Source organism: Pelophylax lessonae, assembly GCF_965119305.1.
Source record: "Pelophylax lessonae genome assembly, chromosome: 8".
Lineage (NCBI taxonomy): Eukaryota > Metazoa > Chordata > Amphibia > Anura > Ranidae > Pelophylax > Pelophylax lessonae.
This window is the reverse complement of record NC_138775.1, coordinates 289,026,513-289,054,094: the sequence shown is the minus strand read 5'-3', so window position 1 is coordinate 289,054,094 and position 27,582 is coordinate 289,026,513.

Here is a 27,582-nt window from a genome sequence, read left to right as displayed (position 1 = left end):
AAGTGGATTCATTCCATCTAAAGGGGCAGCTACATTTTGCATATTTTCACATTATATGTTTTATAATTAGGCACCATACACTGGTTTAATATTACCTCACTTTATTAGGAATAAAATTTGCCAATAAATAAGATTAATCATCATAAATATTGGGTGCCATGTCCTGACATGTTCCCAAGATTTCACAAAAAGATACATGGTACAAAATATATAAAAATAAAATCAACTTTTAAAAAATAAATTAAAATACTATTGATAACTAACACATTCAATAGGGAGTTATATAGTAAGGCAGCATTAAGCGGTAACCAAAATGTAATATACGTATATCAGCTTACCAATCACTAGATGTGGTGGCTGCATACAGTATGTTTGTTTTTCTTTTTTTAATCTTATCTGCCCAGTAATGCACCTCCTGTATTAGAGCGCCCCCCTCCCCAATCTGGATGAAGGAGCAGCATTGTCAGTCTGGGGGGAGGGAAGTGTTAGATGTACAAGCAGATTTAGCCAAACTCCAGCTCCTCCTGCAAGATTTAACTAAACACTGATAGAAGTTACAAGACTGCTATATACTGCTGATGGGAAAAGATATTTAGCAGTTTATCGATTGCTTTTCCATGATCTGTGTACTGTGGGAGAGCAGATATAGTGACTGCAGGCTCCTGAGGAGAGCAGATATAGTGACTGCCTGCAGGCTCCTGGGGAGAGCAGATATAGTGACTGCAGAGTCCTGGGGAGAGCAGATATAGTGAATGCAGGCTCCTCGGGAGAGCAGATATAGTGACTGCAGGCTCCTGGGGAGAGCAGATATAGTGACTTCAGGCTCCTGGGGAGAGCAGATATAGTGAATGCAGGCTCCTGGGGAGAGCAGATATAGTGACTGCAGGCTCCTGGGGAGAGCAGATATAGTGACTGCAGGCTCCTGGGGACAGCAGATATAGTGACTGCAGGCTCCTGGGGACAGCAGATATAGTGACTGCAGGCTCCTGGGGAGAGCAGATATAGTGAATGCAGGCTCCTGGGGAGAGCAGATATAGTGACTGCAGAGTCCTGGGGAGAGCAGATATAGTGACTGCAGGCTCCTGGGGAAGGCAGATATAGTAAATGCAGGCTCCTGGGGAGAGCAGATATAGTAAATGCAGGCTCCTGGGTTTTCTAATACTCTAAGGACAGATTATCATTTTTGGTTGAAGCTGTTAGCGGCAGTTCCTTGGATTTCAACCAGAATGAGTCATTAGACAGATTCCATCTGTACTAATATACATGAGTCTATTTCCACTGCAAAGAGTGGCCTGAGAAATACATTTCAGTGCATTTTTTCCTTATATATACATATACATATATATATATATATCTGGTGTGCCAGACTCCCAGTAGAGATGGCGTTATTGTAAACAGATCCACAATATGATTTCATTATCGGTGATCCCTGCAGAACCGAGGCATGACAGGATAACAGTTTCTTATTGCACGTGGCCCTGGATACACTTCAAACATTCCGATTTCTCCAGAGTATTCCGATTTGGCCGGTGGTCTTGGCTAGTGGGTTGGTCTATCTGGGTAGATTATATCTTCCAGTCTGTGAAAAGAGGAAATGATTAATATGTGTGGGAAAATAAAGTAAGTCTTAGGAGTCTATGTACAAAATGTTCAAACAATTTTAGGATTTCTATTATTTTCTGTCGCAGTGACAATGATCACTAATGATCACCAGGATAAATCGAGAGGGTGAAGTTCCAAAGCAGGAAAAAGGTTTTGGCTCTACACTTTAAAGCTTGCTTAGCAGAGGAAATGATTGTGTCTCTTTTAGTAGATTAGGCCACCTAATCTATGCCACCACATATAATTAGGCCACCACATATAATGACTGCCCTTCCAATTTTGGAAATCAAAATAAAATTATGAATTAGGCCCCTTTCACACATATGTATTTGTTTTTCCATTTTATATCCATCCGTTGATGGATGAAAAATGGACATCAATGCGTTCCTATGGAAAAACGGATGACAACGGATGATCATCCGTTTACATCCGTTTTCATCCGCTTCTGTCAATATCCGTTTTTTTGAACGGATGAAAGCCTTATTTTTCTTCCGCTAAAAAAAACGATCAGGCGAAAAACTGATGTAAAAGGACAAACGGTCGGTTTTTCATCCTTTTTTGCATTGGTAGTGGATGTAAAAAAAAAAATGGATGAAGAACGGACGAAAAACGGAATCAAAATGAATGAAAAACGGATGAAAAATTGATGAAAAACGGATGAAAAAATTGGATGAAAAACAGACGAAAAACAGATGAGAAACGGACGAAAAACGGATGAAATACAGATGAAAAACAGATGAAAAACGAAAGAAAAACGGACAGAAAATGGATGAAAAACAGTAAAAACAGATGAGAAACAGACAGAAAACTGATAAAAATTCGATAAAAAACAGATAAAAAACGAATGAAATACGGATGAAAAATGGATGAAATACGGATGAAAAACTTTAGAAGAACAAAAGAAAAAAGAAAGAAAATCAAAGAAGAACGAAAGAAAAACGGACAGAAAACAGATAAAAAAGTGATGAAAAACAGACGAAAATGGACAAAAATGGTTGAAAAAACGGTTGAAAAACAGATGAAAAATGGAATAAAAACAGATGAAAAACAGAAGAAAAATGGATGAAAAATTTATGAAAAATGGATGAAAAACAGATGAAAAATACACAAAAAACGGATGAAAAACTGATGAAAAATGGATGAAAAATGGAGGAAAAACAGATGAAAAATGGATGAAAAATGGAGGAAAAACAGATGAAAAACATATAAAAAACTGATAAAAAAATGGATGAAAAATGGACGAAAAACGGATGAAAAACGGATGAAAAACTGATAAAAAAAACAGATGAAAAATGGATGAAAAATGGACGAAAAATGGATGAAAAATGGACGAAAAACAGATGAAAAATGGAGGAAAACAGATGAAAAACGGATGAAAAACTGATAAAAAAACAGATGAATAACGAACGCAAAACGGATGAAAAAGGGAGGAAAAACAGATGAAAAATGAATGAAAAACTAATAAAAACCAGATGAAAAACGGATGAAAAATGGATGGAAAAAAAATTGAATTTGGAAAAAAATGAAAAACGGATGAAAAACTGATGAATACTTCATCCATTTTGATGTGACTGAACTGATGAAATGAACGGTCTGCATGTGTGAAAGGACCCTTAGAGAACAGGAAAGATTCCCCCAGGGTTTTCTTTTTTTTTCTTGCAGCAAATGACTCTTAAAAACAAAATTATAAAATTGTATGATTTTATTAAACAAATTATAAAAAAAATTCCACGTAGGATAAAATATGAGCTCTGGTTACAATATTCACCCATCCAATATAATAACAGGAAAAAAATAATTTAGAACAATTCATAGATGGCGATGTGATCATAACCAATCATGGTCCCCCCATGTTACCGGGGGTCCCTGGTATTCCTGTTATTATATTGGATGGGTTAATATTGTAACCAGAGCTCATATTTTATCCTACGTGGATTTGTTTTTAACAATTTGTTTAAAAAAATCATACAATTTTATAATTTTGTTTTCAAGAGTCATTTGCTGCCAAAAAAACCCTGGGGGGTCTTTTCTGTTCTCTAATACAGTTTTGGGGTGTGCAGCCCTCTCCTCCCTACATTTGTGTTTCAATTTTCTGCTTTTATATTCGTTCCATTGGGGGGAATTCCTAACAAATGGACTGTGCAACATCTGGTGCAGCTCTGCATAGAAACCAATCAGCTTCCAGGTTTTATTGTCAAAGCTTAATTGAACAAGCTAAAGTAAGAAGCTGATTGGCTACCATGCACGGCTGCACCAGATTCTGGGTGCTCCAGTTATAGTAAATCTCCCTCTGTATCACCTGTCATCCCCCTTACAAATATTGTATATGGGACTAAATGCAGTCCGTACACCTTGATTAGTCAATTTATAATAAATATACTCAGCAAGTCCAAATTTTCGGTTTTAGGACCAAATGAGCCTTATTACCCTGGGTGACGGCATTCGCAGGTTGAAAGTTCGCACCCTCATTCCACTCTCGGGAAAGTTATATAATGGGATCTCTCTTGGAACGAAGGTAGCAAAAAATCCCAATCCGGCTACCTGTGGAACAAAAATTGATGATTGGTGAGCAAGCAAAACAAATAGTATAAAGTTGTACAAACTTATAAAACTTTATAATTTATAATGTGCATATATATATATATATATATATACTGTATAGTAAAACCCTGGATTGAGAGCATAATTTGTTCGGGAAACATGCTTGTAATCCAAAGCACTCATATATCAAAGCGAATTTCCCCATAAGAAATAATGGAAACTCCAACGATGACATCACAAGATGGGTACCAAAACAAAAATACCTTCGTGGGGGCTTTGGGGGGTAATGTTTAGCTTGAATCTTTTCAGCCACATTGCAGTAAAGCAAGAAAATAAAAAACCCTCTAGGGCAGGCATCACTAAATGGTGGACCGCGGTCAGAATCCGGACCGTATCACTGTCCCTTCCCACCATTTAATTCTGTTCCCCAGCCTCCGCCACTGTCTATATCACAGCCGAGCGGAAAGCAGGAGAGAGCGAGAGGCACAGTAGCACTGCATGGAAGGGGGAAGCTGCCGAGATAAATTTGCAGATTATCTAGCAGGTGATTTGTTGCTAAGACACAGAGCAGTCCTAGCAACCAATCACCAGTTTGTTAATATACAAAGTTAATGTTGGCAACTCCTGCCCTCCATGCAGAGTTACTGTGCCTCTCGATCTGTCCTGCTTCCCTCTTTCAATTCGAACACCCAACAAACACCCTGCAAATTTGGGTGTTCGGCGAACGGCCAAACAGGTAAATCTTCAGCCCGAACTCATGCTTGGGCCGAACCGTTCGGCCATCCCTATTTGTAAATGTGCTATGCTTTGCAACAGAAATAGCATTTAAGCATTCAATTTTTTTTTTTTTACTTAATCACATTAGTACACACTATATAAATGTGCCTTATACTGGAATGTTGACACTTACCAGGTATGCCACAATCGGTATGGCAACTATCACAATAGCTATCACTGCAATGAGAGCAATAGCATATGGAGGGATAGATCCAGACATACCACTTCCAACAGTTTGTGCTAGATGGGAAAAAAATAGAGAAAAAAAAAGTTGAGTAAAGACTTGAACAAAGAGACATTTTGGTCGCACAGTAAATCTAACCAGCGCCAAACTTACTATTAGCACAGTAGGCACATAAATTTAGGCAGCAGTGGCAAAGAGGTGGTCCTGGATAGATATTGGGCACACTTTTTATTATAATTTATTTGTACATTATTTTAACATTCTCGGCCAGGTTACAACCAAGAAAACAAGGAAATGCTCTGTGTTATAGCTACGCAAAGGGGGGTTATTTGGGGTGTCGGTAGTTGCCTACAGGAGCCAGTGATGGAAATCTGGAAAGTGCAGAAGAGTGGAAACTTTATGGTATCTGGAAGTACCTGTGATAGTCTTCAGATTGACACCTTGGTTCCTGTGGGATATAATCTTCTACCCAAGTCAATAGGCTGACCAATGTCCTATTCATCCCTTTACATGTACTTTGTTCTCTAATGTAACATCTTGCTATCCAATATACCAGTCCCTGTCCTTAGGGGGGGGGCTGAGAGCACAGGGGGGCAGGAGAGCACTGGGGGGGCTGGTGAGCACAGTGGGGCCAGAGAGCACTGGGGGGCTGTAGAGCACAGGGAGGCCAGAGAGCATGGAGGGACAGAGATCACGGGGGGGGGGTGGGGGGCGGAGAGCACAGGGGGGCCAGAGAGCACAGGGGGGGCCTGAGAGCACAAGAGGGGGCAGGAGAGCATGGGGGGGGGGTGGAGAGTACTGGAGTGCATGGAGGGGCAACAGAAAGAAGCTGGATAGGAGGAGCGGTGGGGGGTGCTGCATATAGGAAAATCAATCTCTCCATTTTCCTCCTGCAGCCTCGGAATGCCTGTGGGAGGGATATGAGGAGAAGCAGGCTTTAAAAGGCTGCAGGAGGAAAATACAGAGATTGATTTTTCTATATGCAGCCACTGCTCCTTTATCCAGGTGTACAGGGAGCCTCACTTTCCCTCTGGTCTGGTGTCTCCTCCAGCCACCCCCTCATCATGGTCACAGGTCAGCTGCCCTGTAGTGTCTTCCCACCGGCACAATGGCTGAAATGAGCTGGCGGCTGGGTGAGCAGCGCAGGCTCAAGGAGCAGTCCAGCTGCTGTGGGCCCCACAAGGACAAGTGGCCCAGCAGCCCCGGCCCACCGGTGTGACCTTTTGGCTAGTCTGGGCCTGGCTGTGAAACATTGTGAAAAAAAGGCTTTACATTTAGTTACATGATCTGTTGTCTGTGTTCGTTTAAAGCCAACCTAACACTATACACTTTGCCTTAAGTGGCATTTTCTTTTCTGCAACCATCGCACTAATTGTGTTTAAGGGGGAATCCCTCTATTGCACATATATCAAACAAAAAGCCCGCAGGCTGAATCCGGCCCTCCAGGCCTTGTCATGTGGCCCTCGCATTAGGTTTTGCAGCTGGAATGTGGTGAAACTCCACTCCGCCGACTCTCACCCTCCACTCCTGATCTCCTCTGTCACTTGTAAACCTTGGAAGCCTTCTGTGTTTACAAGGGACAGCTTTGCTCTCATCGGCCCCAAGATCTAAGAGATCCCTGCACGCATTCACAGTGGGGACACATCTCCAGAATCTGATATAGAGAATAATCTCCCTGCAGAGCCACCTACACAAAGAGGTAATAAGAGCCAGGCCACGTGGGGAGGAGTTGGGGTTGGGGTTGAGGTTGCACACCCCTGAACTTTGCACTCTGTACGTAGCGCACCCCTAAACCCTGCATTCTGTACATAGCACTACCTTGATCCCTGCTCTCTATACATAACACACTCCTGAACCCTGCACTCTGTATGTAGCACACCCCAGAAACAACTGCCCCCTTTAGGGCAACCATACTGCTTACACGGCCCACAATGAATTTGAGTTTGACACCCCTGCTCTATTGTGTTCTCCTGGCGGGGGGTACAGGGAGCCATCAACTTGGGTACATTTAGCCTGCCCAGACAAGGTTTTAATCTCTGTCAATCCCTCTTGAATTGGCAGAGATTGGAGCCATCTATGGTCGCCTTTAGTCTCCCTTAGATCTACCAACACTTATGTAATTTAGGGGCTGGGGTGATTCTTTATAAATGTAATGACTTGTTTAGGCTTGCCCTTGTATTTCTTTGTTAGGTAAATTTAAAGGAGATTGCACAAACAGCATGTAGCGTGCATAGCCACTGGTAGGTCAGTCGGTCCATCAGTCAGTCAGTCAGTAACTCCCCCCCAACAGTCTGCCTCCTTACCTCCTCCTTCCTCCTGTCCCAGCTGGGGAGTGCTGGATGGCTGAGGCCCTGTCCTTCTCCTTCAGCCGTGTCTCTTCTGCCTCTTCCTAGCCACTGGCCAGCAAGATCGCTTCTCCTTTTTGGCCAATCAGTAAAGGGGTCTCACAACCCTCTTCCTGATTGGCTGGGAGGAGAGTCAGTATGACAATAGCGAATATTCATTCGCTATTATCACACAACTGGGTGGGATCAGGGCGCAGTTCTCTCCAAGTCGGACTAGTGTGAATGGAGTGTAAAGTGTACCTAAAGGTAAAACTTTTTTTAAAGTTTTGGATGGAGTAGAGGGGGATTTTAGAGGTCAGTTTTTTTTGCTGTCTGAGCCCCCATTAGGGATAGTCACCCTCTCTATTTGTCCGATCTACCATATTCATTGAAAGCGAAAGTTAAAAAAAATCCCAAAATTTGGGTTGACATCAGAACACTAATAGAGGGGAAATCGTCCAATGGTGACCCTGGTGACACACCAGGATTCCATCTCTTTGGAGGTATTTCCTCTCACTTCTTGTTGTGGCTTTGGGACAGGAAGTGAAGGAAAATCTCCCCAATAGAACATAGAGAGCAAAAAAGTAAAAAAACTGATATGGGTTATAACCTTCCCTTACTCAATCCAAAATGGAAAAAAAAAATCCTTTAGTAACACTTTAAATCTGAATTTCAGCTTAGGCAAAAAATGTCAGCTCCCAGCCAAATATAAAAACCAAACAGGCAGCTCTGGCTGCTATATTCACCCAGTGCTGCTCTGCAACTGGTGCTGTCCCATGCACACACACTGATCCAGTCACTTCTTTTCAACCCTGCTCCTTTTAAACCCTATCAACTCACTTCCGGTGAGCCCAGGTTCTCAAAGCTCCACCCCTTGCCCTGAAGAATTGGAAAATACTGCAAAGAGTGGCAACATTTCATTAGGTGATTTAGATATGTCCACCACTGGAAAAAGAAAATGGTGGGGAGGACCTGTTACATTATGAAGCCAAAAAGACTTGGAAAAAAAGGTTTGTACTATACATGGGGTTTTTTTTTCACTGCGTCTATAAGGAGAAGGGACAAACAGCAGGAATTTCTGAGCCCAAATTTGGGTTTAACTCGCTGACAATACTCTATAATACAGGAGACTACGTGCTACAAAATTGAGGGTGTAAGGTAAACCAAAAAGTACCTTGTGCAGTATTGTTTCCAGATGTCGTACTGGCTATGGTTGCACTGGCAGATGTTGTGCTCACTCCCGATCCTGTTGTACTAGATCCAAGAGTTGTACTAGATCCAGGAGTTGTACTTGATCCAGGTGATGTAATGGTTCCAGGTGTTCTACTGGTTCCTCGAGTTGTACTTGCTTCTGGAGTTGTATTGAAACCATGTGTTGTACTGGCTCCTGGCGTTGTACTGGATCCAGGTGTTGTACTGCCTTCTTGAGTTGTACTGGATAATGGTGTTGCACTAGTTTCTGAAGTTGTACTGGATATAGGTGTTGTACTGGTTCCTGGAGATGTACTGGATCTAGGTGTTGTACTGGTTCCTGGAGATGTACTGGATCCAGGTGTTGTACTGGTTCCTGGAGATGTACTGGATCCAGGTGTTGTACTAGTTCCTGGTGTTGTACTGGATCCAGGTGTTGTGCTGATTCCTGGAGTTTTACTGGTTTCTGGGGTTGTAGTGGATACAGGTGTTGTACTGGATCCTGGAGTTGTACTGGATCCGGGGGTTGTACTAGATCCAGGTGTTGTACTAGTTCCTGGAGTTGTACTGGATTCAGGTGTAGCACTGGTTCCGGGGGTTGTACTGGTTCCTGGAGTTGTACTGGATTCAGGTGTAGTACTGGTTCTGGGGGTTGTACTGGTTCCTGGAGTTGTACTGGATCCAGAAGTAGTACTGGTTCCAGGAGTTGTACTGGATCCAGGTATTGTACTAGTTCCAGGTGTTGTACTGGTTCCGGGGGTTGTACTAGATTCAGGTGTACTAGTTCCTGGAGTTGTACTGGTTCCTGGAGTTGTACTGAATCCAGGTGTTGTACTTGTTCCTGGAGTTGTACTGGATCCAGGTGTTGTACTTGTTCCTGGAGTTGTACTGGATCCAGGTGTTGTACTGACTTCTGACATTGTACTGGATCCATTTGTTTTACTACTTTCTGGAGTTGTACTGGTTCCAGGTGCTGTATTGGCTTCTGGAGTTGTACTGGATCCAGGTATTTTACTGGTTCCTAGGGTTGTACTGGATCCAGGTGTTGTACTGGATTCAGGTATTGTACTGGATCCAGGTGTAGTACTAGATCCAGGTGTTTTACTGGCTGCTGGAGTTGTACTTGATCCAGGTGTTGTACTGGTTCTTGGAGTTGTACTGGATCCAGGTGTTGAACTGGATCCAAGTGCTGTACTGGTTCCGGGAACTGCAATGGATTGAGGCGTTGTACTGGTTTCTGGAGTTGTACTGGATGCAGGTGTTGAACTGGATCCAAGTGTTGTACTGGTTCCGGGAACTGCAATGAATCCAGGTGTTGTACTGGCTTCTGGAGTTGTACTAGTTCCTGGAGTTGTACTAGATCCAGGTGTTGTACTGGCTTCTGGAGTTGTACTGGATCCAGGTGTTATACTGGTTCCTTGAGTTGTACTGGATCCAGGGGTTGTACTGGCTTCTGGAGTTGTACTGGATCCAGGTTTTGTACTGGTTTCAGGTGTTGTACGGGTTACTGAAGTTGTACTGGAGCCAGGTGTTGTACTGCTTTCTGGAGTTGTACTTGATCCAGATATTGTACTGGTTCCTGGAGTTCTACTGGATCCAGGTGTTGTACTGGATTCAGGTGTTGTACTGATTCCTGGAGTTGTAGTGGATACAGGTGTTGTACTGGTTCCTGGAGTTGTTATGGATCCAGGTGTTGTACTGGTTCCTGGAGATGTACTGGATCCAGGTGTTGAACTGGTTCCTGCAGATGTACTGGATCCAGATGTTGAACTGGTTCCTGGAGATGTACCAGATCCAGGTGTTGTACTAGTTCCTGGAGTTGTACTGGATCTAGGTGTTGTACTGAATCCAGGTGTTGTACTGGTTTCTGGGGTTGTACTGGATCCAGATGTTGTGCTGAATCCTGGAGTTGTACTGGATCCAGGTGTTGTACTAGTTCCTGTAGTTGTACTAGATCCAGGTGTTGTAATGATTCCTGGACTTTTGCTGGTTTCTGGGGTTGTACTGGATCCTGGAGTTGTACTGGATCCAGATGTTGTACTTGTTCCTGGAGTTATACTGAATCCAGCTGTTGTACTGGTTCCTGGAGATATACTGGATACAGGTGTTGTACTGGTCCCAGGTGTTGTACTGGTTCCGGGGGTTGTACTAGATCCAGGTGTTGTACTAGTTCCTGGAGTTGTGCTGGATTCAGGTGTTGTACTGGTTCCTGGAGTTGTACTGGATCCAGGTGTTGTACTAGTTCCAGGTGTTGTACCGGTTCCGGGGGTTTTACTAGATCCAGGTGTTGTACTGATTCCTGGAGTTTTACTGGCTGCTGGGGTTGTACTGAATCCAGGTGTTGTACTGGCTTCTGGAGTTGTACTGGATCCAGGTGTTATACTGGTTCCTAGAGTTGTACTGGATACAGGGGTTGTACTGGCTTCTGGAGTTGTACTGGATCCAGGTTTTGTACTGGTTTCAGGTGTTGTACTGGTTACTGAAGTTGTACTGGAGCCAGATGTTGTACTGCTTTCTGGAGTTGTACTTGATCCAGATATTGTACTGGTTCCTGGAGTTCTACTGGATTCAGGTGTTGTACTGAATCCTGGAGTTGTAGTGGATACAGGTGTTGTACTGGTTCCTGAAGTTGTGCTGGATCCAGGTGTTGTACTGGTTCCTGGAGATGTACTGGATCCAGGTGTTGAACTGGTTCCTGCAGATGTACTGGATCCAGATGTTGAACTGGTTCCTGGAGATGTACCAGATCCTGGTGTTGTACTAGTTCCTGGAGTTGTACTGGATCCTGGTGGTGTACTGGATCCAGGTGTAGTACTGGTTTCTGGGGTTGTACTGGATCCAGATGTTGTGCTGAATCCTGGAGTTGTACTGGATCCAGGTGTTGTAATGATTCCTGGAGTTTTGCTGGTTCCTGGGGTTGTACTGGATCCAGGTGTTGTACTGGATCCTGGAGTTGTACTAGATCCAGATGTTGTACTGGTTCCTGGATTTATACTGGATCCATCTGTTGTACTGGTTCCTGGAGATGTACTGGATACAGGTGTTGTACTGGTTCCAGGTGTTGTACTGGTTCCGGGGGTTGTACTAGATCCAGGTGTTGTACTAGTTCCTGGAGTTGTGCTGGATTCAGGTGTTGTACTGGTTCCTGGAGTTGTACTGGATCCAGGTGTTGTACTGGTTCCAGGTGTTGTACTGGTTCCTGGATATGTACTGGATACAGGTGTTGTACTGGTTGCAGGTGTTGTACTGGATCCAGGTGTTGTACTGGCTTCTGGAGTTGTACTGGATCCAGGTGTTGTACTAGTTCCTGGAGTTGTACTAGATCCAGGTGTTGTACTGATTGCTGGAGTTTTGCTGGTTTCTGGGGCTGTACTGGATCCAGGTGTTGTACTGGTTCCTGGAGTTGTACTGGATCCAGGTGTAGTACTGGATGCAGGTGTTGTACTGGATCCAGGTGTAATACTGGATTCAGGTGTTGTACTGGCTGCTGGAGTTGTACTTGATCCAGGTGTTGTACTGGTTCTTGGCGTTGTATTGGATTCAGGTGTTGTACTGCCTTCTGTAGTTGTACTGTATCCAGGTGTTGTACTGGTTAGTGGAGTTGTACTGGTTCCAGGATTTGTACTGAATTCAGGTGTTGAACTTGTTCCTGGATTTGTACTGGATCCAGTTGGTGTACTTGTTCCTGGAGTTGTACTGGACCCAGATGTTGTACTGGTTCCAGGGGTTGTACTGGCTTCTGGAGTTGTACTGGATCCAGGTGTTATACGGGTTTCAGATGTTGTACTGGTTTCAGATGTTGTACTGGTTTCAGGTGTTGTACTGGTTACTGAATTTGTACTTGAGCCAGGTGTTGTACTGCTTTCTGGAGTTGTACTTGATCCAGATACTGTACTGGTTCCTGGAGTTCTACTGGATCCAGGTGTTGTACTGGATTCGGGTGTTGTACTGATTCCTGGAGTTGTAGTAGATCCAGGTGTTGTACTGGCTCCTGGAGTTGTACTGGATCCAAGTGTTGTACTGGATCCAGGTGTTGTACTGGCTCCTGGAGTTGTACTGGATCCATGGGTTGTACTGGATCCTGGAGTTGTACTGGATCCAGATGTTGTACCGGTTCCTGGAATTGTACTTAATCCAGGTGTTGTACTGGCTCCTGCAGGTGTACTGGATCCAGGTGAGGATGTTTGAGTTTCAGTGCTGGTTTCTATTACGGTGGTTGAAGGCTCAGTAGTTAGTGCTGTTGTGGTAGTTGTTGGAGTTTTACTTGATATTATTGTGGTTGGGGTGTCAGTGGTGGTTGGAGGCAAAGTGGTAGTTCCTATCATGATGGTGGTTTCAGTTTCAGTGCTTGTTTTTATGATGGTGTTAGTTTGAGGTTCAGTGTTGGTTGCTGTGATGGTAGTTGGAGGCTCAGTGGTTATTGCTGTCATGGTGGATGTTGGAGGCTCAGTGCTGGTTACTACCATGGTGGAGGTTTGATTCTCAATGGGTATTGCTGTCATGGTTGATGTTGGGGTTTCAGTGCTAATTGTGATTATGGTGGAGGTCATTGTTATCATGGAGGTTGAAGACTTAGTGGTGGTTGTTGGAGGCTCAGTGGTGACTGTTATCATTGTGTCTGTTGGAGTTTTGGCACTGGTTGCTATTGGGGTGGTTGGAAACTCAGTGGTTATTGCTGTTATAGTGGACATTAGAGTTTCAGTGCTATTTGCTATCATGACAGTAGGAGGCTCTGTGGGTATTTCTGCCATGGTAGTTGTTGGATTTTCATTGCTGGTTACTAATATGGTGGTTTGAGGCTCAGTGCTTTTTGCTGTCATGATGGTGATTGGACTTTCAGTGCTGGTTGCCATAGTGGTGGTTGGAGGCTCAGTGGTGGTTACTATCCTGGTGGTGGTTTGCATTTCAGTGCTGGTTGGAAGCTCATTTATGGTAGTTAGAGGCTCAGTGGTTGGTGTTGTCATGGTGGTGGTGGGGTTTTCAGTGCTGGTTGCTGTTGGGGTGGTTGGAGGCTCAGTGGTGGTTACTATCATAGTGGTAGTTTGAGCTTCAGTGCTAGTTGTTATAATAGATGTGGTTGGAGACTCAGTGGCAGTTGTTAGAGACTCAGTGGTGGCTGTTGTCACTGTTAGATTTTCAGTACTGGTTGCTATTGATCTGGTTGTGGACTCGATAGTGGTGGTTGGAAGCTCAGTGGTGGCTGTTGTCATTGTTGTTGTTGGAGTTTCAGTACTGGTTGTGGCTGAGGTGGTTGGAGGCACAGTAGGTGTTGCTGTCATGGTGGTTTTTGGAGTTTCAGTACTGGTTGCCATTGGGGTGGTTGGAGGCTCAGTGGTTGTTACTATTATAGTGGTAGTTTGAGCTTCAGTGCTAGTTGTTATAATGGATGTGGTTGGAGACCCAGTGGCAGTGGTTAGAGACTCAGTGGTGGCTGTTGTCATTGTTGGATTTTCAGTACTGGTTGCTATTGATGTGGTTGTGGACTCAGTGGTGGTGGTTGGAAGCTCAGTGGTGGCTATTATCATTGTTGTTGTTGACGTTTCAGTACTGGTTGCAGCTGAGGTGGTTGGAGGCCCCGTGGTGGCTGTTGTCATTGTTGTTGTTTGAGTTTCAGTGTTGTTTGCTGTTGGGGTGTTTGGAGGCTCAGTGGTTGTTACTATCATAGTGGTAGTTTGAGCTTCAGTGCTAGTTGTTATAATAGATGTGGTTGGAGACTCAGTGGCAGTGGTTAGAGACTTAGTGGTGGCTGTTGTCATTGTTGGATTTTCAGTACTGGTTGATGTTGATGTGGTTGTAGGCTCGATAGTGGTGGTCGGAAGCTCAGTGGTGGCTGTTGTCATTGTTGTTTTTGGAGTTTCAGTACTGGTTGTGGCTGAGGTGGATGGAGGCACAGTAGGTGTTGCTGTCATTGTGGTTATTGAAGTTTCAGTACTGGTTGCATTTGGGGTGTTTGGAGGCTCAGTAGTTATTACTACCATAGTTGTACTTTGAGCTTCAGTGCTAGTTGTTAAAATAGATGTGGTCGAGGGCTCGAGGGTGGTGGTTGGATCCTCAGTGGTGGCTGCTGTCACTGCTGTTGTTGGAGTCTCAGTACTGGTTGTGGCTGAGGTGGTTGGAGGAACAGTGGTTGTTGCTGTTATGGTGGTTATTAGAGTTTCAGTTCTGGTTGCTGTTGGGGTGGTTGGAGGCTCAGTGGTTGTTACTATCATAGTGGTAGTTTGAGCTTCAGTGCTAGTTGTTATAATGGATGTGGTCGAAGACTCAGTGGCAGTGGTTAGAGACTCAGTGATGGCTGTTGTCATTGTTGGATTTTCAGTACTGGTTGCTATTGATGTGGTTGTGGGCTCAGTGGTGGTGGTTGGAAGCTCAGTGGTGGCTATTGTCATTGTTGTTGTTGAAGTTTCAGTACTGGTTGCAGCTGAGGTGGTTGGAGGCCCCATGGTGGCTGTTGTCATTGTTGTTGTTTGAGTTTCAGTGTTGTTTGCTGTTGGGGTGTTTGGAGGCTCGGTGGTTGTTACTATCATAGTGGTAGTTTGAGCTTCAGTGCTAGTTGTTATAATAGATGTGGTTGGAGAGGCAGTGGCAGTGGTTAGAGACTTAGTGGTGGCTGTTGTCACTGTTGGATTTTCAGTACTGGTTGCTATTGATGTGGTTGTAGGCTCGATAGTGGTGGTCGGAAGCTCAGTGGTGGCTGTTGTCATTTTTGTTGTTGTAGTTTCAGTACTGGTTGTAGCTGAGGTGGTTGAAGGCCCAGTGGTTGTTGCTGTTATGGTGGTTATTGGAGTTTCAGTGCTGGTTGCTGTTGGGCTGTTTGGAGGCTCAGTGGTTGTTACTATCATAGAAGGACTTTGAGCTTCAGTGCTAGTTGTTATAAAGGATGTGGTCGGAGACTCAGTGGCAGTGGTTAGAGACTTAGTGGTGGCTGTTGTCACTGTTGGATTTTCAGTACTGGTTGCTATTGATGTGGTTGTAGGCTCGATAGTGGTGGTCGGAAGCTCAGTGGTGGCTGTTGTCATTGTTGTTGTTGGAGTTTCAGTACTGGTTGTGGCTGAGGTGGATGGAGGCACAGTAGGTGTTGCTGTCATTGGGGTTATTGGAGTTTCAGTACTGGTTGCAGTTGGGGTGTTTGGAGGCTCAGTAGTTGTTACTACCATAGTGGTACTTTGAGCTTCAGTGCTAGTTGTTAAAATAGATGTGGTGGGGGGCTCGAGGGTGGTGGTTGGATCCTCAGTGGTGGCTGCTGTCACTGCTGTTGTTGGAGTCTCAGTACTGGTTGTGGCTGAGGTGGTTGTAGGCTCAGTGGTTGCTACTATCATAGTGGTAGTTTGAGCTTCAGTGCTAGTTGTTATAAAGGATGTGGTTGGAGACCCAGTGACAGTGGTTAGAGACTCAGTGGTGGCTGTTGTCATTGTTGGATTTTCAGTACTGGTTGCTATTGATGTGGTTGCGGGCTCAGTGGTGGTGGTTGGAAGCTCAGTGGTGGCTATTGTCGTTGTTGTTGGAGTTTCAGTACTGGTTGCGGCTGAGGTGGTTGGAGGCCCAGTGGTGTCTGTTGTCATTGTTGTTGTTTGAGTTTCAGTGTTGGTTGCTGTTGGGGTGTTTTGAGGCTCTGTGGTTGTTACTATCATAGTAGTACTTTGAGATTCAGTGTTAGGTGTTAAAATGGATGTGGTCAGGGGCTCGGTGGTGGTGGTTGGAGGCTCAGTGGTGGCTATTGTCGTTTTTGTTGTTGGAGTTTCAGTACTGGTTGCGGCTGAGGTGGTTGGAGGCACAGTGGTTGTTGCTGTCATGGTGGTTATTGGAGTTTCAGTGCTGGTTGTTATCATGGGGGTTGGAAGCTCGGTTGTAGTGGTTAAAGGGTCAGTGGTGCCTGTTGTCATGGTGGTTGTTAAAGTTTCATTACTGGTTGCTATCATGGTGATGGTTGGAAGCTCAGTAGTGGCTGTTGTCATTGTTGTTTGAGTTTCAGTGCTGATTGCTGTTGGGGAGTTTGAAGGCTCAGTGTTTGTTACTATCATAGTGTTAGTTTGAGCTTCAGTGCTAGTTGTTATAATGGATGTGGTTGGAGACTCAGTGGCAGTGGTTAGAGACTCAGTGGTGGCTGTTGTCATTGTTGGATTTTCAGTACTGGTTGCTATTGATGTGGTTGTGGGCTCATTGGTGGTGGTTGGAAGCTCAGTAGTGGCTGTTTGCATTGTTGTTGTTGGATTTTCAGTACTGGTTGCTGGTGAGGTGTTTGGAGGCTCAGTGGTTATTACTATCATAGTGGTACTTTGAGATTCAATGCTAGTTGTTAAAATGGATGTGGTCGGGGGCTCAGTGGTTGGAGGTTTAGTGGTGGCTGTTGTCATTGTTAGAGTTTCCGTACTGGTTGCTATTACCGTGGTTGGAGGCTCAGTGGTTGTTGCTGTCATGGTGGTTACAGGAGTTTCAGTGCTGGTTGTTTGGATGGTTGGAAGCTCAGTGGTTGTTACTATCATAGTGGTAGTTTTAAGTTCAGTGCTAGTTGTTATAATGGATGTGGTCGAAGGCTCAGTGGTGGCTGTTGTCATTGTGGTTGTTGGAGTTTCAGTACTGGTTGATGTTGAGGTGTTTGGAGGCTCAGTGGTTATTGCTGTTATGGTTGTGGTTGGAGTTTTAGTGCTGGTTGCTATCATGGTTGTTGAAGTGTCAGTGGTGGTTGGAGGCTCAGTGGTAGTTTCCATCATAGTGGTAGTTTGAGTTTCAGTGCTAGTTCTTATCATGGTTGTGGCTAGAGGCTCAGTATAGGTGATTGGAGGCTCAGTGGTTGCTGTTATTATGGTGTTTGTTGGAGTTTCAGTGCTGGTTACTATTATGGTTGTTGGAGTCTCTGTGGTTGGCTGTGTTGTTGTCATGATGGTGATTGGAGATTCAGTGCTGGTTGCTTCCAAGGTGGTTAAAGTGTCAGTGGTGGTTGGAGGCTCAGTGGTAGTTGCTATCATGGTAGCAGTTTGAGTTTCAGTGCTAGTTTTTATCATGGTTGTGGTTAGAGGCTCAGTGGTGGCTGTTATTATTGTGGTTAGTGGAGCTTCAGTACTGCCTAATATTATGGTGGTTGAAGGCTCCATAGTTGCTGTCGTCATGGTAGTTGTTGGAGTTTCAGTTCTGGTTGCTATCATGGTGGTTGGAGTGTCAGTGGTTCCAATTTCGGTAGTGGTTGGGGATTCTGCAGTTGTTGTCATGGCAGCGGTTGAATTTTCAATGTTGGTTGCTGTCATGGTGGTTGGAGGTTCAGTGTTTTTTTGTGTTATAGTGTTTAGTGGATTTTCAGAGCTGGTTACTATAGTAGTGGTTGTAGACTCAGCAGTCATTGTTGCTGTCATGGTAGTGGTTGGAGTTTCACTACTGGTTGCTATAGTGGTGGTTGGAGGTTCAGTAGTGGTTGTTATCATGGTGGTGGTTTGAGTTTCAGTGCTGGTTGTTATCATGGTGGTTGGAGGCTCAGTTGTGGTTATTAGAGGCTCAGTGGTGGCTATCATGGTAGCTGTTGGAGTTTCTGTGCTGGTTACTATTATGGTGGTTGGAGGCTCAGTGGTTATTGGAGTCTCAGTGCTGGCTGTGGTTGCAGATTCCATAGTTATTGTTGTCATGGGAGTGGTTGAAGTTTCAGTGCTGGCTGCTGTCATGATTGTTGGAGGCTCAGTGGTTTTTGGTGTCATAGTGGTTGTTGGAGTTTCATAGCTGCTTGCTATAATGGTGGTTGGAGGCTCAGCTGTTGTTGCTGTCATGGTAGTGGTTGGAGTTTCACTACTGGTTGCTATTGTTGTGGTTGGAGGCTCAGTGGTAGTTGCTATCATGGTGGTGGTTTGAGTTTCAGTGCTGGTTGTTATCATGGTGGTTAAAGGGTCAGTGGTGACTGTTGTCATGGGGGTTGCTGGAGTTACTATAGTGGTGGTTGGAGGTTCAGTAGTGGTTGTTATCATGGCGGTGGTTTGAGTTTCAGTGCTGGTTGTTATCATGGTGGTTAAAGGGTCGGTGGTGACTGGTGCCATGCTGGTTGTTGGAGTTGCTATAGTGGTGGTTGGAGGTTCAGTAGTGGTTGTTATCATGGCAGTGGTTTGAGTTTCAGTGCTGGTTGTTATCATGGTGGTTGGAGGCTCAGTTGTTGTTATTAACGGCTCAGTGGTGGCTATCATGGTAGCTGTTGGAGTTTCAGTGCTGGTTACTATTATGGTGGTTGGAGGCTCAGTGGTTATTGCTGTCGTGATGGGTATTAGAGTCTCAGTGCCGGTTGCTATCGTAGTGGTTGGAGATTCCAAAGTTATTGTTGTCATGGTAGTGCTTAAAGTTTCAGTGCTGGTTGCTGTCATGGTTGTTGGAGGCTCTGTGGTTTTTGGCGTCATAGTGGTTGTTGGAGTTTCATAGCTGGTTGCTGTAATGGTGGTTGGAGGCTCAACTGTTGTTGCTGTCATGGTAGTGGTTGGAGTTTCACTACTGGTTGCTATAGTTGTGGTTGGAGGCTCAGTGGTAGTTGCTATCATGGTGGTGGTTTGAGTTTCAGTGCTGGTTGTTATCATGGTGGTTGTAAGCTCAGTTGTGGTGGTTAAAGTTTCAGTGGTGCCTGTTGTCATGGTGGCTGTTGGAGTTTCATTACTGGTTGCTATCATGGTGGAGGTTGGAGGCTCAGTGGTTATTGCTGTCATGGTAGTGGTTAGAGTTTCAGTGCTGGTTGCTTCCTCCATGGTGGTCATGATGGTGGTCGGGGGCTCAGTGCTGTCTATTGTCATTGTTGTTAGAGCCTGGGTGCCGATTGTTGATTCATCAGTTGTCATCATGGAGGTCATATCTGGCGCCGTCCCTGTTGATGGTTCAGTAGTTGAAGTTACATCTATTGATTCAAAATGAAATGTTAATAAACTGTTTTAGGCCATACTTTATATACATATATATATTTAAAAATCTTGATGTTTTGTCCGTAACACAGAAACACATACAACGCAGTATCTTGATTTTTTTCATAGTTTTTTTTATATCACAAGTGATACTTTGTACTTTCTTTGAGGTGTTTGAGTGGTCACTATCTAAACAAGCATATTGGGCACAGTTCTCCATTAACCTCCTAGGCGGTAATCCCGAGCGTGACTCGGGGTTGATTTTTCATTGCAGGATCGGTAACCCCGAGTCACGCTCGGGGTGGATTGCAGAGAGCGCAGCGGTGTTCTCTTACCTTATCCTGGCGATCCAGCGATGATCTCTCATTGCTGAGATCGCCAGCCGAGAGTCCCGCCGCTCCTCCGTCCCTCCGTCGGTCTGATCACTTCCTAGTTCCGTTCCCTGCAGCAGCAATGCTGCATGGGAGCGGAACTAGGGAGGGAAATTCAAAAAAAAAAAAAAAAAAAACGTTGCACAAAACACATTTTATATTATATATATATATATATATATATATATATATATATATGCATATATATATATGTATATATATATATATATATATATATATATATATATATATGCGCATATATATATATATATACCGGTATATATATATATATATATATATATATATATATATGCATATATATATATATATATATATATATATATATGTATATATATATATATATATATATATATATATATATATGCGCATATATATATACCGGTATATATATATATATATGCACACACACACACATATATATATATATATATATAAAATTATATTATTGATTCAATTATAATTAATGCGTTATATATTATATATATATATATATATATATATATATATATATATATATATATATATATATATATACACACATATATCTATATATAATATATAATGCATGAATTATAATCTAATCAATAATATAATTTCATTATATATATTATATATTAAATAATAAAATAATATTATTGATTCGATTATAATTTATCACATCTGGGATGTCTACTAGAGTCTTGTTTTGGTCAGGTTTAAGTCAGTAATTACTAAGAATTGTAGGCCTATAATACATAACGCCAAATTTCCATGAAAACAATTGTACCGCTTTTGGTATGTAATTCCTGACATAATCATACTGCCAGGGAGGTTAAATTAACTTCCTGTCTCTTAATGGTGCTGTAAGTACAGAAAAATACAAGGATCTTGCCAAAAATGCAGTCAACTGCTAACTTCCTGCAGTGGGCTGACAACACTTCCAATGCTGCATGGAAATAGTAGGAGTTGGGGGAGAGACAGCAGACAGCTGGAAAGGGGGGGGAGTGCTGAGAATGAAAACCTGGAGAAGTTATGGAGATGAGGAGTTCAGTAGTCCAACATGATAGGAAAGTGATGGCGAACCTTGGCACCCCAGATGTTTTGTAACTACATTTCCCACGATGCTCAACTACACTGCAGAGTGCATGAGCATCATGAGAAATGTAGTTCTGAAACATCTGGGGTGCCAAGGTTCACCATCACTGCGACAGGACGTCAGATGGGGCAGACAGCATTTCAGGGCAGGGTTGTCAGATCACTGCAGGAAGTTACGCGCTGACCACATCTCTGGTAGGATCATCAGGGAATTTCAGTACCTTCAGTTCTGTTACAGAGACCAGGAAATGTCCATGAACTGTATGACAAAGATGTGCTGCTTATATTTAGGTTTGGCCAACACACACACACACCTTAACCACTTGCCTACCAGGGAAATTTTTACACACACGTTAAAATCATTTTTTGGTAGAAAATTACTTGAACTGCCCAATCATTATATACACTGCTCGAAAAAATAAAGAAACACTTTTTAATCAGAGCATCAAGTCTCGTAATCCCCTGGGATATTGATCTGGTCAGTTAAGTAGCAGAGGGGGTTGTTAATCAGCAGATGGGCAGGAACAGAAATGGTTTTACAGGTAGTGGCTAATGACATTTTTTTCCCTATTCATGTTTTCTTATTGTTTTTCATTAGTTTTGCATTTGGCTGGGGTCAGTGTCACTACTGGTAGCATGAGGCGATACCTGGACCCTATAGAGGTTGCACAGGCAGTCCAACTCCTCCAGGATGGCACATCTATACGTGCCATTGCCAGAAGGTTTGCTGTGTCTCCCAGCACAGTCTCAAGAGCATGGAGGAGATTCCAGGAGAGAAGCAGTTACTTTAGGAGAGCTGGACAGGGCCATAGAAGTCCTTAACCCGTAAGCAGGACCGTCAATAATCAGTCCAGGGGATGTTGGTTTTTGTGTTTTTATTTAGAACTGGGATAGGAGAAGGGATGAGTGGGATACTCCAAATATGAACTATGCACAATCCTGAGGACAACTAGCTGTAGTGTGCGGCAAGGCCGCTGCTTCACCTTGCCACTGAAGTGAAGATAGATAATGTGTTCTTGTTTGAATTACTCTTCAGGGTTCTAATTTGGCACCCCCTTTCTCACTTGCTGTGTGTGCTGAAACCGGTCCACTGACTCTCCACTGGAGCAGTCCCCTTCCTGGGCAGACCCCCCGGTAAGCTTCCCGGTACTCATGGATTCCTGGGCAAGCTTCCCGGTACTTACGGACACTGTTTTTCCCAAGGTTGCTCTGCCTCTAACTCTACTAGTAAGCTTTTCTGGACCTTCTGGCTCAGCTCCACACTCCTGGCTCACAAGGCCGACCGCCTGTGACCACCATCCACAGCAGCAGAAGGAGAGACAAATGTCACCCTCCTCCTGGGACCTGGCTTCCCGCCCAAAGACCCCTGCCACATGTGCCCTTGGCTTTTATAACATATCCCAGGATGCACCACTGTTTGTGCCAACCCACTGGGACAGTTACAAAAGCCTGTGTGTCGCTGACTGGGTTTCCTCCACTGTCCAACATGCTCCTCTATTGGATACAGTGGGGACACTCCCTCAGCCCAGATGAATCACACATGGACACATGCAGCAGGCCTAACTATTAATCAGGCTCCCCTGATAAGCAGATGGAGACACTAGGCTTTATCAACTAGGAGGGTGCTACATATGGTTCATAATACACTTATTAAAAGTGTAAAGATCTACACCAAGCCAACACGTTTCACAGGAATGGACTCCCCCTTCTTCAGGGTTGTTTCTATGTGCTATTGGATGGGAATGGTTCCCAAAATGATACATTAATTACGAGATTTGAAAAAGCCAAATGACAGAGTGCCAGCTAGAGAAGCAAAGGCGACCCCTGCATCCCTAGCCAGCACTAACCAGCTTTTTAGAAAGTTTCGATTTTAGTTCTACTTTAAAGCCAAAAAGAGACAGCTATAACTGGACTTATGATCTGTGTTTGGGGAATAATGGACAGTCAGGCTGAAAAAAGACACCATCTAGTTCAACCAATAGAGAAAATAAAATGTAAAACAGAGAAAAAAGTAAAATAGTTAAACAATAGAAAATAAAAAAAAAATAGAGGGAAAAAAGATAAATAGAAAAAAAAATTAAATTAGGGAAAAAAATAAATAGAAAATTAGAAAAATAGAGGGGAAAAAAAAGAGAAAAAAAGAAGAAAAAATAGGGAAAAAAGAAAAATAGAAAAAAAAAAAGAAACAAGAAAAAGAAGAAACAAAAATGCAATTACTTACTTTACTAAATTATATTCTTAAATTAATTTTGTTCTGTACAATACTTTTACAGCCACCATTTTTGTTTCTGTATGTTCTCCTACAGTGAAAAATCTGAGCTAAGTGTTGTCACAATGCCCATATAATCCTGGGGTGCCCTCTAGTGTATGCTGCTATTGTTGCATTGTGTGGTTCAAAGCAGGAATTATTCAAAGGAGAAACTCTCCGATTAAGAGATATAATGAATTACCATCAGTAAGCCTTTATATCTGAATAGGTCACACTGTCTGCCTCAGATCATTTTAAATGCCTGTATATTCATGGTAAAAAACACATTTATTTACTTCTTGAATGGACATTCAAAGCATCAAATGCAAGATTGTCACTGGCGATAATTTTTGTTATGAAGGATCTCTTGATAAAATTTTTAATTTTCAGGTCTCAGGGAGCCCCTGTTAAAACCTTTTATATCTACAGCTCACGGTTCATTAGTGCAATTAATAGGTTTTAGATAAAAAGATACTTAAAAAAAAAAGAAGTAAAGAATAAGGAATGTGCCATACAGTGAGAGAAAAAAGTATTTGATCCCCTGCTGATTTTGTACGTTTGCTCACTGACAAAGAAATGATCAGTTTATAATTTTATTGGTCGTTTATTTTAACAGTGAGAGAGAGAATAACAACAAAAAAATCCAGACAAATTAATTAAAAAAAAGTTTTAAATTGATTTGTATTTTAATGAGTGAAATAAGTATTTGATCTCCTATCAATCAGCAAGATTTCTGGCTCCCAGGTGACTTCTATACAGGTAATAAGCTGAGATTAGGAGCACTCTCCTAAAGAGAGTGTTCATAATCTCAGCTTGTTACCTGTATAAAAGACACCGGTCCACAGAAGCAATCGATCCATCAGATTCCAATCTCTCCACAATGGCCAAGACCAAAGAGCTGTCCAAGGTTGTCAGGGACACAAATGTAGACCTACACAAGGCTGGAATGGGCTACAAGACCATCGCCAAGCAGCTTGGTGAGAGGGTGACAACAGTTGGTGCGATTATTCACACAAAATAACTGTCAATCTCCCTCGGTTGGAGGCTCCATGCAAGATCTCACCTCATGGAGTTTCAATGATCATTAGAACGGTGAGGAATCAGCCCAGAACTACACGGGAGAATCTTGTCAATGATCTCAAGGCAGCTGGGACCATAGTCACCAAGAAAACAATTGGTAACACTACGCCGTGAAGAGCTGAAATCCTGCAGCACCCTAAAGGTCCCCCTGCTCAGGAAAGCCCATGTACAGTCCGTCTGGAGTTTGCTAATGATTTCGAGGAGAACTGGTTGAAAGTGTTGTGGTCAGATGAGACCAAAATCAAACTCTTTGGCATCAACTCAACTCACCGTGTTTGGAGGAGGAGGAATGCTGCCTATGACCCCCCCAAGAACACCATCCCCACCATCAAACATGGAGGTGGAAACATTATGCCTTGGGGGTGTTTTTCTGCTAAGGGGACAGGACAACTTCACCTCATCAAAGGGACGATAGATGGGGCCATGTACCATCATATTTTAGGTAAGAGCCTCCTTCCCTCAGCCAGGGCATTGAAAATGGGTTGTGGTTGGGTATTCCAGCATGACAATGACCCAAAACACACGGCCAAAGCAACAAAGGAGTGGCTCAAGCAGAAGCACATTAAGGTCCTGGAGTGGCCTAGCCAGTCTTCAGACCTTAATCCCATAGAAAATATGTGGAGGGAGCTGAAGGTTCGAGTTACCAAACGTCAGCCTTGAAACCCTAATGACTTGGAGAGGATCTGCCAAGAGCAGTGGGACAAAATCCCTCCTGAGATGTGTGCAAACCTGGTGGCCAACTACAAGAAACATCTGACCTCTGTGATTGCCAACAAGGGTTTTGCCACCAAGTACTAAGTCATGTTTTGCGAAGGGCTCAAATACTTATTTCACTTATTAAAATGCATTTCAATTTACAACTTTTTTTGGATATTTTTGTTGTTATTCTGATCTCACTGGTAAAATAAACCGACCATTAAAATTATAGACTGATCATTTCTTTGTCAGTGGGCAAATGTACAAAATCAGCAGGGGATCAAATACTTTTTTCCTTCACTGTATTTAGCGTATTTGATACCCAGAGTGTGTACACCCCTTACCCCTCAATAAGAGAAAATGATTTTTTAGGAATAATAATGAAATTAAACAAATAATAATATGGGAAGACAAGAAATTCAGACAATAGAGTCTCCCTTACATTGGTGGACAAGGGGGAAGGCTTCCATCCCCAGGAACTATACAGGCATAGTCAAGGGGGAGAATGATTTTCCATTGTTCCACAGAACCCTGGGTGAAAAAGGGATAGTAGAGCCTCCATGAGATAGAAGAAACTGTCATGTGATTTACCTGCCCAATATCTAATAAATGCAGAAATGTCTTGGGATGACTGACAATTCCAGCTCTGCCCAGCTGTCCAATCATGGGGTCACCATCCATAGTGCAAAATGAACAACCTGACAGCCCTGCTTCTCCTTACTAGAGGAATAAAGAATCCGATGGTCAATCCAATATACCAGTTGGCCTTTAACTCACAAAATATGAAAATAGATGGAATGGACCTTTAGTTTCCTAAGTTGTTAAAGTGGTAGTAAAATTGACCTACAATTAAAAAAAAAGGGTCCCCCCTGCAGGTTTAAGCCATAATGTGCAAGCATGCACTGCATACTAGCACATTATATTATACTTACCTGTAGAACGGATCTCTCCAGTGCTGCCTTGTTCCATCTTCACTGGTCTTCTTCTGGGTTCGCGAGTTCTGGCCGTCCGACTGGCTGGAGCCGCGATGACGTCACCCAGGCACAGCACAGAGCTCTGAAGGAATGGCATGGGTATGCCGTTCCGTCAGAGCGCATGTGCCAGTGATGTCACCAGTTGTTGCTTGCTGGAATATCTCCTAAGCGGTGCACGTTTAGGAGATATTCATTTTACCTACAGGTAAGCTTTATTATAAGCTAACCAACGGCTTTTTGACAGCGGGAACACTGGGGAACGCAGTTCCCGAACCTCCAGTCTGAATGTATGCAATGGCAAAGGGGTGCTGGGGCTAGTGGGGTGAGCTGGAGGGTCTATTGATGCTGGCTACTGGGGGATCTATTGTTGCTGGGGTGAATCTATTGTTGCTGGTGGGTATTTTGTTGTGGGTGGGGCTTTTTTTGCAGTGGAGGATTTATTGTTGCTTGGGGGAACTATTGTTGCTGGGGGGCTATTGTTGTTGGGGATAGGGAGTCTATTGTTGCAGGGGAGGTTTTTTTTTGGGGGGGGGGCGATTATTGCAGTGGAGGATTTATTGTTGCTGGGGGGCTATTGTTGTTGGGGATAGGGAGTCTATTGTTGCAGGGGGGAATTTATTGTTGCTGAGGGGCTATTGTTGTTGGGGGGCTATTGTTGCTTATTGCAGGGGATCTATTTTACTTTTTTTCTAGTTATCATTAAGAAATTCCATACAAATTACCTAGAACCACAACATGATACTTGGTTCTGTATTCTCTAAAAGGGGGAGGGGGTACTGGGAGGTGGGCAGAGGGTGGAACCAAAGGACAGTGCTCGGAGGTGGGTAGGGAGTGGAGACAAGGGGTGACTCAGAAGAGGGGAATACCGGCACCTATTCTCGGAGAAAAAAAGGCCTGAGCTTACCTGTAGGTAAAAATGTCACAACAGGGTTTACTACCACTTTAAGGGATTACTGGTAACCATAGATTTGTGGTTTGTGTGACTCTAACAGAACTTTTGGCATGTTTAGTATGTGTAAATGTTGGACACCATCCCTATAATACCAATACAATATTTGGGTTGCTCATCTTTGTGTTTTAACAGCTTATTACATTCTATACAGGGCAAACTTTATCTGATAGCCACACCTGTAGTATTCCAATTCAGTATAATCTACTGGACTTCAACTTACCTGTGGATGTAGAATCAGAGGTAGCTGAAATGTTAGATACAGCCGGAGCTTCTGTGACCACACCTAGGGCTGAACGTTACAAAAATAAAAAACAGTTAGAAGGAAAATACATTAGTACCCCCTTACATTGGTGGTCATTGCAAAAAAGGTTCCCTTACATTGGTCGTGCCTGTAGTGCACCCTTACATTAGTGGTGAGTGGAGAAGGGCCCCCCTACATTTATGTAATGGTGAGTGGAGTTGGGACATTCACATTAGTGGTGAGTGGAGTTGGGGCATTCACGCTAGTGGTGAGTGGAAAAGGGCCCCCTTATAGTTATGTAATGGTGAGTGGAGTTGGGACATTCACATTAGTGGTGAGTGGAGAAGGGCCCCCTTACATTTTAGTAATGGTGAGTGGAGTTGGGACATTCACACTAGTGGTGAGTGGAGAAGGGCCCCCTTACATTTATGTAATGGTGGGTGGAGTTGGGAC